We start from the raw sequence: 18,133 nt of genomic DNA, 5'->3' as shown, positions 1-18,133 counted from the left end.
CACATCCTTGTCAGTATTTAAAGAGCTGTTAGTGAGCGCCCCAGGCCCCACCTCTCAAAGAACCGTTAAAGTTTGCTCTAAAATAGTGAGGTCATAATGGTCTTGTTTGCAGAAATCAAACAGTAGGTTTATAATACGCAGCATAGCTCCATTTATAAAATACTAATAACTTCAAAATTAAGAAAGTGAAGGATAATTGATTTTTTTTAAAAACTGAAACATAAACTTTCTTGTGCTAATGCTGCAACTGGAAATTTTGAAAAGAAAAATCCTACTATAATATCATCTATGTGGAATTCATATATGAGTTTCACGTTTGAAAAGTAACTACGCAGTGGTTTTCAAAGTCAGGAGCATTCCAGCTCAGTTATTGGCAGTGATGGTTGCTGATTTTCAATGGAAGAGCCTAAACTTGCCTTCTTAGCTTTTCTTTCTTTTTTTTTTTTTTTTTTTTGGTAGTGAGAGGGTTGAGTAGTGCTTTGCCAGCATGATTTTGGGGCAATTTGAGGGCAGATGTCGTGTACCAGCAGTGAGATATTTCCATGCATTTTATTTTCCGGACATCACCAGGGCACATGTGGGGTTTGTGCCTGCAGGCTGGGATGCTGTAGGACTCCCTATACATCACCGTTATGTCCTGGAGCTGCTCCGGTCAGTGAATGATTTTCTGTTGCTTGGAGGTTATGCGGTCTGATGGAGATGGTCAGATGTGCAGTTAAAGTGCTATTACTTGAAATAAGAGAAACCTAGAAACATGGCTCTAACAATACAGAATGAGGGAGGAGAATTGGCTGAGCTGCTTGCAGTGGGGAGTCTTCTCAGGTGACTCCCTCACCGTGATTCCTGCCAATATCCTCCCCAGCACTGCACAGAAGTCCTGCCAAAGTAAGCACACACTTTGCTCAGAAACGCACTGAATTTCCTTGTGCCTCTGTTTGCTGGCTTTTTTTGAAAGCACATCTTACCCTTTGCTTAAATGCCATCCATGCTAGTCACCTCTTACACTCATTGTTCTGGACTTCGTCCATACAGAACTGCTGAATGGATGAACAGAATATAGTATCTCCATGTAGTGGAACATTATTCAGACGTAAGAGTGAATAAAACAGAAAAAGAAAAAGAGGAAAATGAAAAAGGCCACCTGTTTTCGGAAGTCCACCCCTACTCTTCAAACCGCCGTTTTCCCTTTGAAACCCAATCACTTATGCTCCACTCTACTCTTTTTGATAGAAATTACCACCTTCTAATAATCTTTAACGTTTTCAAAAAAAAAAAGAGAGATGCTGATACCACTTCAAAATGGACAGGCCTTGATAACAGCACGTTAAGTGAAAGGAAGCAGACACAAACGGCCACATATTGTTGATTTCAGTGATCTTAAATGCCCAGAAATGGCACATGCAGAGGCAGAGAGCAGGTGATGGTTGGAAGGGGCTGGGTGGAGGGGGGTTGTGGAGTGACTGCTAGTGACAGGGGGAATCTTTTGGAGTGATGAAGTGTTTTGGAAATAGATGGTGGTGAGGGCTGCACAACCGTGAGTGTGCAGAAGACTGTTGATGCTGTATCTGGGAGGGCCTGTTTTAGGGCGGCTTTATTTTGTTCTCATCCTGCATTGTGAATGGTCATCTTGTGCTGTGGCCGTTTTACTCCTGTAAGTGGTGAGGGTCAGAGACTTTGTAGAGTCATGTTTCTTTGTTCCCCCTTACTGAGTGTAGGCAAAAAATGTTTAAGCCTGGGAAAGTGCTCCATCTGCAGAAATGTCTTTTAGTTTTGCATGGTGTAAAAATCTTGAGAGCTTTTAATCTTTGAGGCCAGTCTGTATGGGGAAATTGCCCGTGAAGCCTGGGTGAGACCGAGAAGAGCTGCGCTTCCCTCCCGGACTTGGGTGGGGATTTCACCCCCGTTCAGGCATTGAAGGGCCCAGACCCGTGAGCAGAGTTGACAGTCGTGAATATTTACATGTATACGCTGCTTCATCTTGGATATTAATTTCAAGCTGAGTCAGTTTGTGGTGGTAGCCTCATCCTACATCAGGAATTTATAGTATATGCTCTTTGAGGTGAAGACCTGACAGACTTGATAATTTAACAGTCTATCTTGAATTGATATCTCAGATTCCTTTGTCAAAAGCAAAACAGCAGAAATACAGACGTCCTTTAATGTCAATTTGGCCTGTAACGGGTTTAGTCTCTGTGCCTCAGTGGCCTTATCTGCTGGTGGGGAAGATGATAACAGTGCTTCCCTCAGAGGGGCTGGTGAGGGGAGAGTGAGAAGCACAAATGGAGGACATACACGAGGTGCTCATGAATGACAAAATTTAGTGCTGTCAGCCTGGTGATGCCTCAGGGGCAGAGATGTCAGAACAGAGCAGTACTATCCGGAGCTCGATCCGTGTTGGCATCTGTTATGATCAGTATCACCACTGTGGATTATCAGGTAGTTTTAAGACTTGGTAATATGAATTCATGAATAATGTTAGAAGACTAGACATCTCAGATCCAGTTTACATAGTTCTCAAGATTTCTTCTGAGAAAAGGATTGTTTCTCCCTCATCTTAAATCTGAGATGAGTCTCTAAAAAATTCTGTATTCCTCCATCTTTTTTCTTTAATTTGCCATTTTTTAAAAAACAAAGTTTTTAAATGGAGTTACTAGGGACTGAACTGAGTGCCTCATTCATGCTAAGCACATACTCTCCCAAATGAGGTATAATCTTCCCCCTGATTTTTTTTAAACTTTACTTTCTTAGTATTCAGAGGTTAGAGGCCTCTAATTCTTTTTCTGGAGACTTGTCCATGAATCTGTAAATCTATAATTAATGGACAAAACATAATTTATTAAAAAAATCAAAAGAATATTCTGCAATCCATCCAAAAATAAATGCTCATTGACATAAAACGTTTCTCCTTTAAGGTGATTTCTCCTTTTTGGTCTATCTTAATTTATTAACAGCCATCCTCATCATCATAATGACCAAACTCACTCTGAGTGGACACCTACCAAAGGCTAAAATGCTTTCCTCATGCTTTACTTCATAGCAGGTGTTTGAGGGTAGGTATCAGTGTCTCCTTTTTTGCAGCTGAGGGATTGAGAGATGGAGCAACTTGTCCCAAATCACACGCAGGTGGTGGTGGCTAGCTCAGTGCTGGAACCCAGGCTGCACAGGATGCATTCTTAATTGCTCCTCTAATCAGCCTCCTGTTGAGTAGTTACCCGAAATCCTGTGACTCCATAAATGGCCGATTTTAGTGATCTCAGCCTGATGAGACCTTCAAAGGAGAGACACCATTGAGAATGTGAGACAGAGTGGCATAAATTAAAATTATACATTTTCATAAATGTTTAATTCTCAGTTAATTTCTTAAAAAGTTAATTTCTTTTATTTTAGTGCTCTGTAAGCACTGAAAACAAAACATTAAAAATAATTATAGTGCAAAAGAGAAGTGGGCATTGAAAGTCCAACCACTGATAATGATGTTACTTGTTTTTCTCTAGTGGCCCTTATTGTCAGAAACACTTACAAAGACTGAATTGGTTTTATGTAGTCTTAATATGGAAGAAAAGATTGTCAGTGAATATTGTAAGTAAAATCTTCACTCTTTTCTTTCCTGTTGATGAATATGTAAGTTGTTTTCATGGCTTAAATACATTTCCTCATTTGTGAAATTGGAGAAATATCGTTTACATTGTCTGACTGTGAGAGTTAGACGCCTTGTATACAAGGAACCCAAGAGGTGCTTAATAAAACTGTGCTGTCACAATGACAGATATTTTAGAGGGATCAACTCTGAATACTAAATAGTGTCGCTTATTTCTGATGCATATTCAATGTGTATATATATGATATATTTGAATATGGTTTAAACTAAAAGGATTCATTTTTTTTTAGTGTAGTATGAAGTTTTACTGAAATCTGTATCATTCTAGTGAGACATGGACTAGTTAAATTGCCTTAATCAGATGACCTTGAAGATTATTTACACAGAATATATATTGTTACAACTCCGAATTCATGTTGCCGTGTAACCATCCACTCAGAAATTTAAATTCGTGGGATTCTGACGAGATCTATTAAGTTTAGTAAAATCCACATTGATCATTTTCAGGGAATAAGCTTCTCTCATTTGTGATTAAAGAAAATTTTGATTTTTTTTCTGCACTCTTAACAGGTTTAAAATATCAAAACATTGATTTGACATGTCACTTTTTTAATAGAGATAATAAAGCTCGTGCTGTTTTATTATGTAAATAAATGTTTTTGTATTTCAAGAAACTTGTATGATATCCTGGCTCTTTGAGAAGTATTTTGTAAGATACTTAGATAACCTAATGTTGGAAAAATACAAACGTGACTTTTATGAATATAGGCATAGTATAGATCTGTTGGTTTTTGTACAGTGCAAGACATGAGGCCTAGGAGAGCTTTGCTTCCGATAGCCAGGAGGACAGTTCCCATGTCTCAGTTTCCCCTCCAGTAAAATGAAATGGCTGGACTGGATTTTTTCCTCTTCTAAGATGAGTTTCCATGAGCCTATGCCTTCTGTTTATGTTCAGGAGTATTAGCAATATCAGATAAAATACTGAATACCCCACCCTTCCCCAGAAGCAAAATGCAGTATGTGCTACATAAGCTTTTAGTTATCTGATTCTCGTTTCTGATCCTACAGGCAATTTTTGTGTTGCATCTTTCCCGGCCACCTGGAAGGTCGTTGTAGCCATAGGTGGCGCTGTTGCACGTTCTTAAGTCTTAATTTTCCTGTTTGTAAAGAAGGGTTAAACAGCGTTATTTTATTTTGATTTATTTGCTTAATGCTTCAGAATAGCCCAATGTCCATTATGTCTGTCTACCTGGAAAAATTATTCTGCTTATATCTTAGATTTTTCTGTCATGTCACTGTGAACATTTCAGACTTGCTGTGCAAACAATGGCAAAATTGGACTTGTACTTCCAGTGTTAGAAACCAGTGAGCCGGGATTTTATAAAACAGCTAGAAGAGGCCTCTGGAGCACCTTAAAGCTGAAAAGTGTATTGAGTTCCCTGAGTATTGACCCCGCCACTGTGTGTTAATTGGTGGTAGGAGATTTGGTACATATATGAAGGTGTGTAGTTTTTTGACTTGGGTTTGAGTGCACGCGCTGCCACTGAGCCACGTGAGCCTGAGTCAGTTAGTTTTGAGTTTTTCCCTCATCTGTGAGATGGGGACATTCGTATCTGCTTTGTAGAATTGTGAGAATTAGAAATTATGTAAAGTGTTTACCACAGTGGCTATGTCAAGAGGGCTCATAAATTTTAGGTGCTGTATTGGGTGAAGCCATCATTTGAGTCTTTGGCAATTACTAAGAAACAGGAAAATAAGAAAAGCTGGTTTTATGATGAAAGTTATTTGAGGAGGTTCCATAGCTCCTATACCCATAATTAAGCATCAACAGAGTAAGCACTGTTACACAGTCGCCCTGAACCAACGTTAAGCCACAGAATTATTTGTTACTTCATATATGTTGGGGCTTAAGGAGATCCAATACTTATACACATGTTGTCTCCAACAGCCAACTGAGAGATGACACAAAAGAGTAGACAGGTGATAAATGTCTTCTTTGTTACTGATGAAGCCAAGTTCTCCATGAACTTTAGGTCTGTGGGAAAATCCGTGTCATGATACTGTGTCCCAGTATTAGAGACTCATGCTGTCCCATGTAGCTCTGGGCCACAGCGAGCCTTCCCTTGAGAGGACCTGCCCCTTCATGCACAGTGCTGTCCTGCCATGGAGCTGAGCATGCCGGGTGCTTCTGAAGGGTGGCCAACACTAGAGGGAAAGGAAGGGTTACAAATGCCCTGCTTGTCTCCCCGGACTCACACCTCACTCTGTTAGTGTGAGGAGGGCTAACTGTGGGCCAGGGGCCAGGAGTGTGAAGGAAGAAGCACACTCCATGGCCCAGAGGAGTGGTTAGGAGGCATCACCTCCCTCGGTTTAAACAGGTGGTCAGATGGAAGAGAAGGGTGCTCCCCAAGAGTTTATGAAAGTAGAAATAAGGATTTTCTTTGGGAATTAGACTAGCCAGGAAACACATAAGATGATTAGAAGGGAGACTTGTAAATCACTTTGATATTAAGTTGACGTTTGTTGAGCACCAAAAATGTGCTACATTCTTTTCTGAGTGTTTTACAGAAATGAATCCTTCAATCTTCTCAACAAGCAAGTAAGGAAGGTTTGATTTTTATCCCAGGTTTACAGTGTTTAAATTGAGGGAAGCAGAGGGTAAGTAAGTTGTCCAAAATCACAGAACTAGCAAGTGGCAGAGCTGGTATTGAAACCCTGGCTGTCTGGTTTTGAGGCTCCCAGAGATGGGCTTTGGGTGTTTAGCGTTATCTGCATCCCTGAATCTCTGTACCTCTGTGCATCAGTTAGCCCAGAAAGGACAGGGAAAGGAGAGTTACACAGGTGCTCATAGTCGTGTCTCGGAGAGTGCACCGTGATTGGCGTTAATAGTTTTCCAGGCAGTATATCTGGTCTTACAACAGAAATTTAGTCCATTGAGTTTATCTTGAATCCCTTACTGCTCTGTTTCTGTCCACGCTTGCCATGTGACTGCCTGCCCGTGATTGGGCCATGGAGGAGAAACTGTACTCATGATTGAACTCTGATATTTCAGTCTGGTTCATAGTTTCACATCTTCTGTTACATTAATAAGTTAAGTTTCTGGTTTTCTTGCATCAGTGTGTCATGGGTTTGGTTAAAGTGAAACCAGTCCATGGGAGCACAGGGGTGCTGACGGTATAATTTCTGAGCACTTTGTGGCACTTCTACCCATGCAGACCTGGCTGGAGGATGTCCGCCTTCCGCACTGATTTCCCCCAACAGCAGGGTCCTCTCCCACCCCCGGATGTGAGGCTAGGAGCTCTCTTATTTAACCAGTCAGAGGCCAAGTCCAACAATTAGAAAATGATGAAGTACCTGGAATTGGGTTTAATAGAAGAAAAGGGCTTCCAGGTAGTCCGATGGGCTGTTTGAGTCCGTTTGGTGAAAAGCTGTCCAGTGTCTGTGGTTGAGCTGCTTCTTTGCTGTTGAAAATTCTGGAGTAGATGAAGGGATTTTAAAAAGCAGAAAGGAGTGATTTCAGGTGGTACGTCCACACCGGTGAGAAGTGATGGATGACCACCTGTGTGAGGCATAGACAGAGTCTTACAAACTTCATAAAATAACTTTAAAAGCTCTTCCATCTGAGTGCACTTCATATGGGGTCTAGTTCATCACTGGTCACACTGAGAAGGCAAATAATTGATGATGGCAGAAAGGACACCGAGGCATCAAAAAGGTCTCAGTCATGTTCCCTTTTTAAAGGATGCGACACAGTGTAATATATTTGAGCTGGTTTTTCACTGAACAATTTTTAGTGTTTTCTGGGACTCCCCAGTGCCCCAAACTTCCATACAGCCGGGTGTCCCCTCAGTGCAGCTCCGTCAGTGCTTGCCCTGGGTTGACGTGGTGTCACGGGGAGCAGGACGGTCAGCGTCCCCAGCTCCTTCGAGCTCCATCCCCTCATCCGCAGCACCGGGTTTCTCTTCCGTGTCTTCTTAGTAGGGTTGCTGAGAATCACACGTGATGGTGGTCGGGTGTGATTTGTGGTTGTCTCTGTGATTGGCATATAGTCAATATTTGATAGAAACACTTGTTTTAGTATAATTGTAGCACCTAGATTGCAGTGGTTTTTAGTCTCCATTTTTTATAACTTTTTTCTTATTTTTATATATGCACTTGTTTTTATTTATTTTTTTGGAGGTACTGGGGACTGAAGCCAGGACGTTGTGCATGCTAAGCAGGTGCTCTACAACTGAGTAATACACACCCTCCTTGTCTGCACTTGAAAATAAATATTGCTATACACAAAATAGCTCTTAAACACCATCATGGGACCTAGTCTCTGTATAGACAATTGAAAATGTATGCTACTTCAATAAGAATAAATGTTGAGACATAAATTTCTGAATCTGTTAATGTGCTTAAAAACGATCATAGGTAGTGATAAATACGAATCTTTGATCCAGTAATTCTAAGGGTCTGTTTTTTCATCAAGGGAAATTTCATTCTTCAGAGAAGGCTAATTGGGTCTCTTTGGTATTTGGATGGTGTAGCAGATGATCAAGGCTTTCAAAAGGTGACAGTTTTGTATTTTAAACTAACTAAAAAGTTATCTTCTAGAACTTGTATGTACTAAGCTTGTGAAGTGCCCAGTAATCCAGGGGTAAATGTCTGTCTGTGTGAACGTTTGTGTGTGTGATTTCAGGAAGGTAGAAATAAGTTCCATATAGACTTCGGATACCTTTCTCCTCCAGTTTGAGGTGTAGGCATATATTTACACAAATAAATTGATATTCTTTTGTCATTTGGCATATTGGTGGGAATAAGAGGTTCTCATACTTGTTTCAGAAGGGTTGGGGAGCATGAGCTTAGATAATGGGAGGAGAAAGAGGCAAGGAGGCACGTCACACTTTGTGCAGGATATGAGATACAGTAGCTTTTCTTTTCTCTTTTCTTCTAAAGCAAACTGGCACTGAATTATAACCAACTATTACTCAGAATTGCTTTTCTGATTAGATACAAGTGCCTCAGATTTTTCAAGGCAACATGAATGATGAAATGTGTTTAAGCAGTTATCTTAAAAATAGTTTTATTTTTCAAGTAAAAGGCTATTGCCTTTTCTTTCTTCCAGCGGTACAAGAAATTCTCATTGATCTATGTACATGATCTATGTGCTTAGTTTCTATGGCTTTTTCTTATAAGGGCTTGTTTTATTGTGGTTTGAATGAATGTTTAAAATTTCTGGATGTTGATCTTTAGAACATGCTGATTTATCAGAACTGTTAAAAACCTGATTTTTGTTTGGTCCTTGTTTGTTGCGGCAACCTACTGATTTCTGTTGTCGGTTAAAGAGGGAAATTCTTCCTCTAGCCTGCAGATCATTAAGTGAATGGTTAGCAGTGTGCCTTTAATATTATTTGAATGCATTGATCATGTTTGTCCAGTGAATTTTGAATTGACTCATTGTAATGACTTTGCTTTGGTTCTGTGGCTTTTGCTCCTCTGCACAAGTATTTGAATTCTCTGTTGCATTTTGTATACGTGTTCTTCACAGGGGAAGAAATTTTGTATTTTTTACAGAGGTGGGTTTTCCTATCCCCTCTGAATGCCTTCTGTAATTGATACAATGAAAGTCTGTTATTGCAGTGCATAATTATTTCATAAACTATGTTCTGGCATATTCAGAAACAATGACAAAGAATGATAATAAAAAATATGAAAACCTTCCTTCCTTTGAAGAATAGAAATCAGGTGGTCAGTCTCCCGCATGCTTTGTGCCTGACACACTTACTCTCATGTCATTGTGTATCATGATTCAGAGATGGAGTTGCTTCAGGTTTATTAATTTTTGTTTTAACATTTGGGTTGAATTCTTTCTCCAGGCTGATGTTTCCTGCTGGGTTTGTGGAAAGAGTGGAAGGGAAACAAATGCTTTGTTTTGTTTTCAGGAGGCCTGAGTTGATGAGAAAAGTGTTGATGTTGGGCTGAGGAAAAGAGTGACACTCCCTCTCCTCCCGGCTGAAATTGATAAACAAGGAAATCAATTAAGTTTATCGGTATTTGACTAATAAAAGTTAGCGAGCCCAAGTTGGCTAGATATGCCCAATGAAAATTACTGAATTCACCTGCAGAATTAGGTGCTTTATCAAGTAGAAACTGCTTAGAGCAATTTGAAAAATCATTAATATGATGAGATAAAAAGGGATTATAATAACTTTTATTTCTAAAACTTTTCTATGGTATGTTGTGTAGAGCTAATATTAAGTTTCAAGCACCAGGAGTTAAGAGTGTGGGTGGTTCTGTAGGATCGTTATTCACTGATATGTCTAGACCAGGCTAGAGTGGCTGAAGCTGGCAGGAAAAGACCGACAGCCAGGATTTGTCATCCTAGGGTGTCCTCCATAATGGTTCTATGTGGGAGCCCATGATTGGGTTAACAAATTGTAACACACCCCAGCCGCCTGTGAACTTTAAGAAGAAAAAAATGTGCTTAGAAACTGCTTTGCAAGCAAGTTCCTGTGCATCCTCACTCCAGTCTCCTTGCCTTAAAAAGCAGAGACAATGCTTTGCTTGCATAGTTGAGGTTTTAGATAGCACTCTGCTGGTTGCAAAGCAAGGACCGAGGCCCTTAGCTATAAACGCTGGGCTTGTGTGCTGTTAGAAAGTCTATTATCCCCAAAACAAGGACCTGGCTGGTCTGGTGGTCTGCTTTGTAATTCACATATCTAAAAATGTATCTTGTTCCCCTCACCCCATTACTTCCTTAAAATTAAACAAATCCTTTTTAGTCATTGTGTATTCTACAATTTCTGCCTCACCCTGTCTTTCCCGAAGTTCCTCCTTACTATCACACAACTGTTACTGAATTTTTCCTTTGATTATACACAATAAATATGGGAGAATTTGAGAGGCTCTTGGAGTTGGCTCCCAAATCCCTCTCGATTTCTTGACTTTTTCCACAGAGTCTTGAATAATCATTCTGTATCGGTAAGACTTCTGCCAGCCAGAACCCACAGTTCCAGGTGAGAAGGATGCAGGCTTTATTTCTCCTACCAGATGGAGAGAGAGAAGAGAATTGAGATCTGCTCCCTCGTGGTCCCTTCCTGCCCCAGGGCCACTGCAGTTCACCTGCAGCATTCTGGCCTCTGCTCTCAGGGCCTCTGTCCGAAGACTGACTGCAGCCTTTTCTTCCCTTGTCAACATTTGCTGTGCCTTTCAGAAGTTGGTCTCTTCTCTGCAATACAACCCCGGCAGACTTGATGGTGGTCAGCGTGCTGGTGGGCAGTCCTTTGGGGACTCCCATGAGCCATGGTGATTTTCCTGAGTCTCTCAATCGGGGTTAAAGTACAGTCGAGCACCGTAGGAAGCCCATTCACGAGAGGTCAACAGAGCATTTCATCAGTTTCATTTTATTTTTAAATTTTCAGTGGAGAAATTATTTGTAGCAAACTGTTCCAGATTTTCGGCCGCCTACTTTCCACACCACGATTTCCTTGTTGGCTCTGGTACTTGTTTTAAGAACCAAGTTTCTTCTCTGTTCTTTTGTATCTGCTGGGCTTGCACAACACTTGATCTGCATTTGAAGCAAAATGTTTCTTCGTGATGTCAAACTGATTTTCATATTTCTGAATATTTCACGTACACTCAGCAACTGTTTGAAGTGAAATGCTCTTGTCCAATTCCGGTTAACTCACATTTGCTGATCTCCTGCTTTCATGCTGAGGACAGTTTCTTCTTCCTCTAACAAAAGTTAGCAATTTGCATTTACTATGGAAGGTCCTGGCCCGAGGTGCTTTTTTTCTTAACAGTTTTAATACAATTCACCCATTAAAATGTACAGCGGTTTTTACTCTATGCCCAGAATTGTGCATCGCAGTCAATCTTAGAACATTTTCATCTCCCCAACAGGAAGCCCTGTACGCATAAGCAGTCTTTCCCATCTTCCCATCCTCCCCCAGCCCCAAGGAGCCACTCTTCTCTCTCTGTGGGTTTGCCTGAGCTGGACATTTCATGTAAATCGAGTCACTTCTTGTAAGTGGAGCCGTCTATTGTGACTGACTTCTTTCACACTGAGTAGCGTTTTCAATGTTTGTCCAGGTTGTGGCCTGGGTCAGTGCTCTATGCTTTGCTTTGCTGAATAATATTCCACTGTATGGCTGGGCCCCACTGTTTACCCATTCATCACGTGATAGGTATTTGGGTTGTTGCTGCTTTTTGGTTGTGATGAGTAGTGTTGCCGTGAACATTCCTTTAGGAGTTTTTATGTGGACATTTGTTTTCAGTTCTCTTACGTGTGTTCCCAGACAGCCGAATTCTGGTTCATTCAGAAACCAAATGTTCAACTCTCTGAGGACCTGCCAGGCTGTTTTCCAAAGTGGCCACGCTGTGTTACATCCTCACCAGTAAGGGCTGTGCGCTCCGCTTCCTCTGTGTCCTCATTAGTGCTTGTAATTCTTTTTTTTTATTATAACCTATTGTAGGGAGTGTGAAGCGGTTTCTCCTAGTGGTTTTGACTTCATTTCCCTTACAGCTAATGATATTGAATATCGTTTCATTGTGCTTATTGGACAATTGTATATTTTCCTTGAAAAATATCTTTTTAGATCCTTTATTCACCTTTCAATTGAGTTGCCTTTTTAGTGTTGAGATGTAGGAGTTTTTTTTTTTTTTTTTTTACATTTGGAGATACAAATTCCTAATCAGATAAATGATTTCAAAAAATTTTCTCCTGTGTGTTGTTTTTTCACTTTCTGGATGGTGCCCTTCAAAGGGCACCTGCTCAGAGGGCTTCTGTCCCAAAGTTCTAAATTTTGATGAACTCCAATTTATCTCTGTTTTCTTTGTTCCTTGTGCTTTTGGGGTATTATTTAAAATCTGAATTATTTTATTTAAACTTGTATATCTAAAATGACTTAATTCGTAGGACCGTTCTAGGAGATGGGTGTGGTTGTTGTCCCCAGTCTATGGATAGGAGACTGAGATGCAAAAAATTTCACTGAAATATCAGTGTCACAGCTACCCACTGCTGTGGGAGTTCAGACCCTCATGTTTGTCCCCAGCAACTGTGCTCTTCACCACCATGCTCCACTACTGGCTGGAATCGTTAATGAAAACGTCTTTCCTTTTTAGATTTCTTGTTAGTTTGTTTTCTCATTGGGGACCTCATCTCCTCATTTTCCTTTTGGAAACCAGTGTAGGTTTATTTTAGGTCTCATGTAGGCAGAAGCATTGCTATCAGTTAACTTCTTTATTATTCACTCTCCAGTGATGATTGTCGCTAGTTGACCTAATCAAGTCATGCTTAAGTCTTTCCTGCTCATGACACTAAAAACAGTCATGACTTACAGAATGCTCAAAGAAGGAAGTATTTGATTGATTTTATTTTGCTACCCAATAAAACCAATCAAATAAAAACCCCAGTGTTGACACAGATTATAAGCCCTCCAGAATAGGGTCACTGTCTTCCATGTGTTTCATTGGTTCGGTCACAGTGTCTGGATAGTGCCTTTCAGTCCAGCAGTTTTGTGAGGATACACTGCTCGTGAATCATTGTAAGGACAAAATTTTGACAGTAGACTGTGTTGTTCATTTTATAAGGGAATAGATAATATAGAAATACTATATTATTATAGTATAGAAATACTGCTCAGATCTATTTAAAATTAAGCTTGGAATTTTGAGAAGAATTCAAGGAACCATACAAAGATCTTTTTCACTAATTTTAGATCTATCTTAGACACTTTGTGGTTATATAGCAGAATAACTTATCAAGTAGATTTGACAAGAGGAGTGTAGTATTGATTATTTGTTTTAGTTGAAATATTCCAACTGGGATAAATTAATCAGTGCCTATAAATGAACAAATATGTTTGTATTTTTATGCAACATGAGAGCAGGCTTCATATGTTTCTATATAATATATATGACTGTATGTTTTAATCTGTCTGACAGTGTTTTTATAGTTTTTCAGCAATGTTGTAACTTTAGAATTCTCCTAAGAAATTCACTCCCCTAATACTGCAGTTTGTACTGTGTATCCTGTCTTATGCATGGGATTCCACTGTCCCCTCAGTGAGGAATTTCCTCTCCTATTGAGTTAGTAGCAGAGTTAAAGGAGCTGTGATTTCTAGGCCTTTGCTCTCCATGTGTTTGCAGTTGGCTGCCAATTAGGATTTTGCCTTTCTTGAGATTTCATTGTTCAATTAGAATTTTTGAAAAGAACTATTAGTATGTTTCACCGGTCTCCCTAGTAACTTGATGTGTTTGTGCTTTTCAGTTTTCAAATAATGAAAATTGTATATGCACACTTGTTTTTAAGTAGTACTTTTTCACTAGATATTTATTTACCTCTTTATAGTTAAAATAATTTTTTCCCATGAATGTATTGGTGTGCATGTTTTAAAATATACCTTACTTTTTATTTTTCTTATTCTAACAGGTATATTCATGGTACAGAATTTAGAAAATAAGGATAAACTCAGTAATAACTTAAAAATGTTCTCTAATCTCACCTGGAGATACAGTTGTAAGGTTTGAAATTGAGAATTACAAGTCCTCTCACGTTGTTCTTCTTTTTCAGGTATGTTTTGTTTACTGAGACCCTCGAATTGCCATATGAATTGTAGCAGCAGCTAGTCAGTTACTGCAGAGGAGCCCGCTGGAATTGTGATCGAGACCACGTTGAGTATATGGATCGTTCTGGGGAGCACTGCCATACCAAGAGCACTGTCATTTCATCCATGAATGTGCGTGGTGTGTCTGTCCAGGTATTTAGGTCTTCTTTAATTTTGTTTCAAAAATGCGTAGAGTTTACATAGTATTATTTTACTTAATTCTTTTGCCTTTATACTGAGTACAAGTGTGCAAGGTACCGGGATCAGAATTGTATTATTGCCCCGCCACTTGCTGCCACCATGGACGCTGTGGTCTTTCTTTGCCCTCTGTAAAATCTTGCACAAAATAAGACGTCAGTAACTCTCTCTTGAATGAATGATTATATGATTGTTGGATGATGCTTGAGAGTCCTTGTGATAATGTCTTTTTCCCAAAATTTCCCCTCTTCTTATCTATGCCCTTTGTCTTCCTTTCCTCCAGCCTGGGTTTCAGCCTGCCTGTGGCAGTGATTTTCCCTGTCTGTGGACTGTTCCTTACACTAGTTCACGATAATGTTACATGTGGGCTGTGGAAACATTTTTGATGTCAAGAAAGAGCAAATACATTGCATGCTAGTATTTTTAGACTGTGGTATTCTTTTATCGAATGAAATTAAATAAACCTGACCCCCTGAGCCCTCCCCTGAGCTCTTTTTGCCTTCCTACAGGTGATACTGCTCTGGTTGCTGCATGTGCCTTTCCCCAGCCTTCGTTTTCGAGTTGAGTAAGTCACCATCACTGGAGCCCTCTCTTTAAAATGAAGAGAATATTTGCTCCTTCTCCAAGGTTGGGGACTTGGATGAGATGAGGTAACAGATAAAGAATGGAGCCCAAACTCATTCTGACACGTGCTCTTTCCGTTCTTTCTCCAGGGGAAAAGAGTACAGTTCAAAAATATAAAGATTGTGAGCTAATGAGATAGACAAAACAACCGAACGTTTATTACATATCCTTTCATGCCAGAAACAAATGTATTATACACACAAAAAGGGCATAAAGTACGGTAGTACTGTGGTTACAAACATGGGTCCGAGTTCGAGTCCTGCTCTGAATTGACCAGTCCTGTGAGATGGAGAACTGGTAGGTCGGCTTAGCCTCTCACGGACTTGTTTTCTGTCCTGCAGAGACGGGGCTCGCTAGGCGTCCCCCCCCCGTAGAGGTGCTGTGGGGGATAAATAACGCGCGTTGGCAGCCCGAGCACAGCTGCTCGTTCCTCGTAAGTGCAGGATAGCATAGCTTTTGTGGTGATGGCTTTGTGACCGCCCCGTGTTGACTCTCTGCTATGAAGGGATGCCTTGTGGATTGGAGATGGGACTCTCACTTCTGTGAATAACCAATGACTGTGTTATTGGGCCCTGCTGATTTTAATCTATTCATTATAAAGTACATATTGTAGATATATTTTTCAACCATGCATGCTGTGTTTCTTTTATTATTTATAATTCTACCCTCTCATCTCTTGGTGTGACTTTTCATGGAATCCAGGAAATAGTCCTAAGCTACCTGCCTCTTCACAATTCTCCGTGGTGGTTTCCTTCCCTGACTAGAAGAGGGTTTTGCATAGGAAATTTTCTTTCTTCCCCTTTTGTTTCTTCTTTCTGTTGACCTTTCCTTCAGTCCATTTACCTACCCACTGATTCTTCTGACTTGTTCCAAAACGCATTTCAGGCAGCTTACAGAAAAACAGATACCAAAATAAGCAGGTGAGAAAATGGGGCCAAGTTCAGACAGTGAGGCTTGGAGGCGACCCTGTGTGAGGGTTACAGGCATGAGACACACGCCTCTGCCCTGTGACTTATAAGATCGACAGCAGCAGTGTGCCTCAGGCTCCCAGCAGACACATGGAAACAGGGTTTGTGGGAGATACTCACTGGCTGTGAAATTAATAAGTGGCTGAGGAGAAGCCCAGCCTTTCCATCTACTAAGGCTTAGGAGAATATTTTGAGTGTGTTCCAATACCAGAGTATTGCATCTTTTCTTTTGTGAGAGTTCTATGTATAGTTGGTTACATTCTATACCTGGAAATTTCTCCAAAACTGCTTCCCACGTGAGTCCCATGGCTCAGGAATGGGGTGCTTCTGCTCATTGACGGGTGTTGGCCAGAAGCAGAAAAAGCCTCCAAGGAGCCTGGGATTTGTCAGTTATGTTTTGTCAGTGCTGTAGATTTCAGAAAACGCTTTCACCGTTTCTCTCCATCTGAGGAGGCAGCGTGCTCTCTTACCAGCATCAGGAGCTCAGGGCCACGGGATGGTGGGGGCTGACTGCACTGCCGTCAAGACAGCTGAGCTAGTCACTGCAGCGTGGTGGTTTTACATAGTGCATTTCATGTTCTTTAATGGGTTTCAACAGATAATTAACTGAGTTAATTAACATTTAATACATATGATGCTTTTTTGAAAAGACAGTTATAGGCAGAATATAAGTTGTGAACACTTTAAAAACGGTTTCATTACTGAAATTTCAGTAGGGAAGATTCTTTATCTTATTTACGCCTCTCTTTTAAAGTAACAAAGAAACAAGACAGAAAAAGCGGAGGATGATTTTTGTTCTTCCTCTCGGCTTGCAGGTGCCCTCACCTCCAGTGGCATCCATCCAGATACCAGCACTGACACTGGCCGTGTTCAGAACTGCCTCAGCCCTGAAGACAACTGACAACTAGAAGGGGGCCACGCCCTGTTACAGCAGGTGCTCTCACTTTGTGGGTCCTTATGTAACTGCGTGGTGTTATTCAGGATCGCCCGTTCTACATTGTGTGATGCTGCTCTGGTGTCTCCTAGTTATTTGTTTTGGTAAGTACTCGTGCATGTTTATCAATGTGTTTTACTAGACATCTAAAAATGCTTTTTTCAGATGAAAAATAATGTGTATTTAATATAAAAGTCTGAAAAAAGGGGCAAAAGTGTCTATCCTGGTCCCACTACTCAGAGATAATTATTAACACTTTAACATCTATTTTCTGTTCTTTTCATCAATGTGTATTACCTCTGTCATAAAAACCAGCGAGCTCTCTATGCCTGATTACTATGTGGAGACCTCCATTTTCCATTCAGCTTATTACACGTTTTTCTACAATATTCTATCTCCCCTGGCATGATTTTTAATGACCAGTATAGCATTCTGTCTTTTGGAGGCATCGTCCATTTTACTTCAGACTTAAATAAACTTTTAAATTCCAAGTATACTTAACTGATATACTGAAAAGAGAACTGTGGTTGTACCGAAAGGCCCCTACATCCCTTCCCCTTTTTTCCTGAGAGTAAAAACTGCTGATAATGTGGAGTATATATTTCATGACCTTTATGCCTATGTCATATACATATACACATACATACAGACACGTATATGAGAAATCTATGTATATGTGTGTGTATATATACTTTATTGAAAAATAAAGCCATACTATATGTTTTCTGAAGCTTGGTTTATTCACTCAGGTGTATATCATAAACGTCCTCCCACTCCAGACTCACCCGGTCCTTTCAGATAGAGGGGTCTCCTGGTGTGCAGGTTTGGTCTCTTGTGCAAGGACAACTTTGGTGGGAGAGTGCTGTGGACAAGGCCTTGGGCCATGCCGAAACGCCGGCCCCTTAACGCCCACAGCTCACCTTCATTTGCCGCATCATTGCCTTGATGGTGGACACTTAAGTTTTCTCCAATTTCCACTGTCAGAAAGTATGTTTGACTGGCATCCTTCTTGTACAAACATTCCTGTGATCTTGTATGAGTATTCGTTTAGTTAAGGATTCTGAAAATTTAGTCCCTGGATGTGACAATTACATACATCACAGGCTCCTTTCAAGTGACTCTAGAAATTCCTTCTCCAGTGGGGAATGAAAAGATGTAAAATAACTTATGTAACCAATTCTCTATCGCTGGATATGATTTCACTTCCGCTTTTCTTCCC

At 40.4% G+C, this 18,133-nt stretch overlaps 2 long non-coding RNA genes across 2 annotated transcripts in view; both read left to right on the top strand.

The window, feature by feature from the left end:
• LOC140690696 (uncharacterized) overlaps positions 1-14,236 on the top strand; it is a 105,979-nt gene extending 91,743 nt beyond the window's left edge. The window contains exon 3 of the long non-coding RNA XR_012065956.1: positions 14,157-14,236. This is a non-coding gene — a long non-coding RNA (uncharacterized lncRNA). The remainder of the gene's footprint in view (positions 1-14,156) is intronic.
• Positions 14,227-17,018, top strand: LOC140690695 (uncharacterized). Its single transcript, XR_012065955.1, has 3 exons — positions 14,227-14,343; positions 14,898-14,953; positions 16,796-17,018. It is a non-coding gene; the product is annotated as an uncharacterized lncRNA (long non-coding RNA).
• Positions 17,019-18,133: the final 1,115 nt, after the last annotated feature.

The sequence above is a fragment of the Vicugna pacos genome, chromosome 31, assembly GCF_048564905.1.
Source record: "Vicugna pacos chromosome 31, VicPac4, whole genome shotgun sequence".
NCBI lineage: Eukaryota > Metazoa > Chordata > Mammalia > Artiodactyla > Camelidae > Vicugna > Vicugna pacos.
The sequence above is the reverse complement of the archived record's forward strand: the minus strand, read 5'-3'. Positions and strand labels throughout refer to the sequence as shown.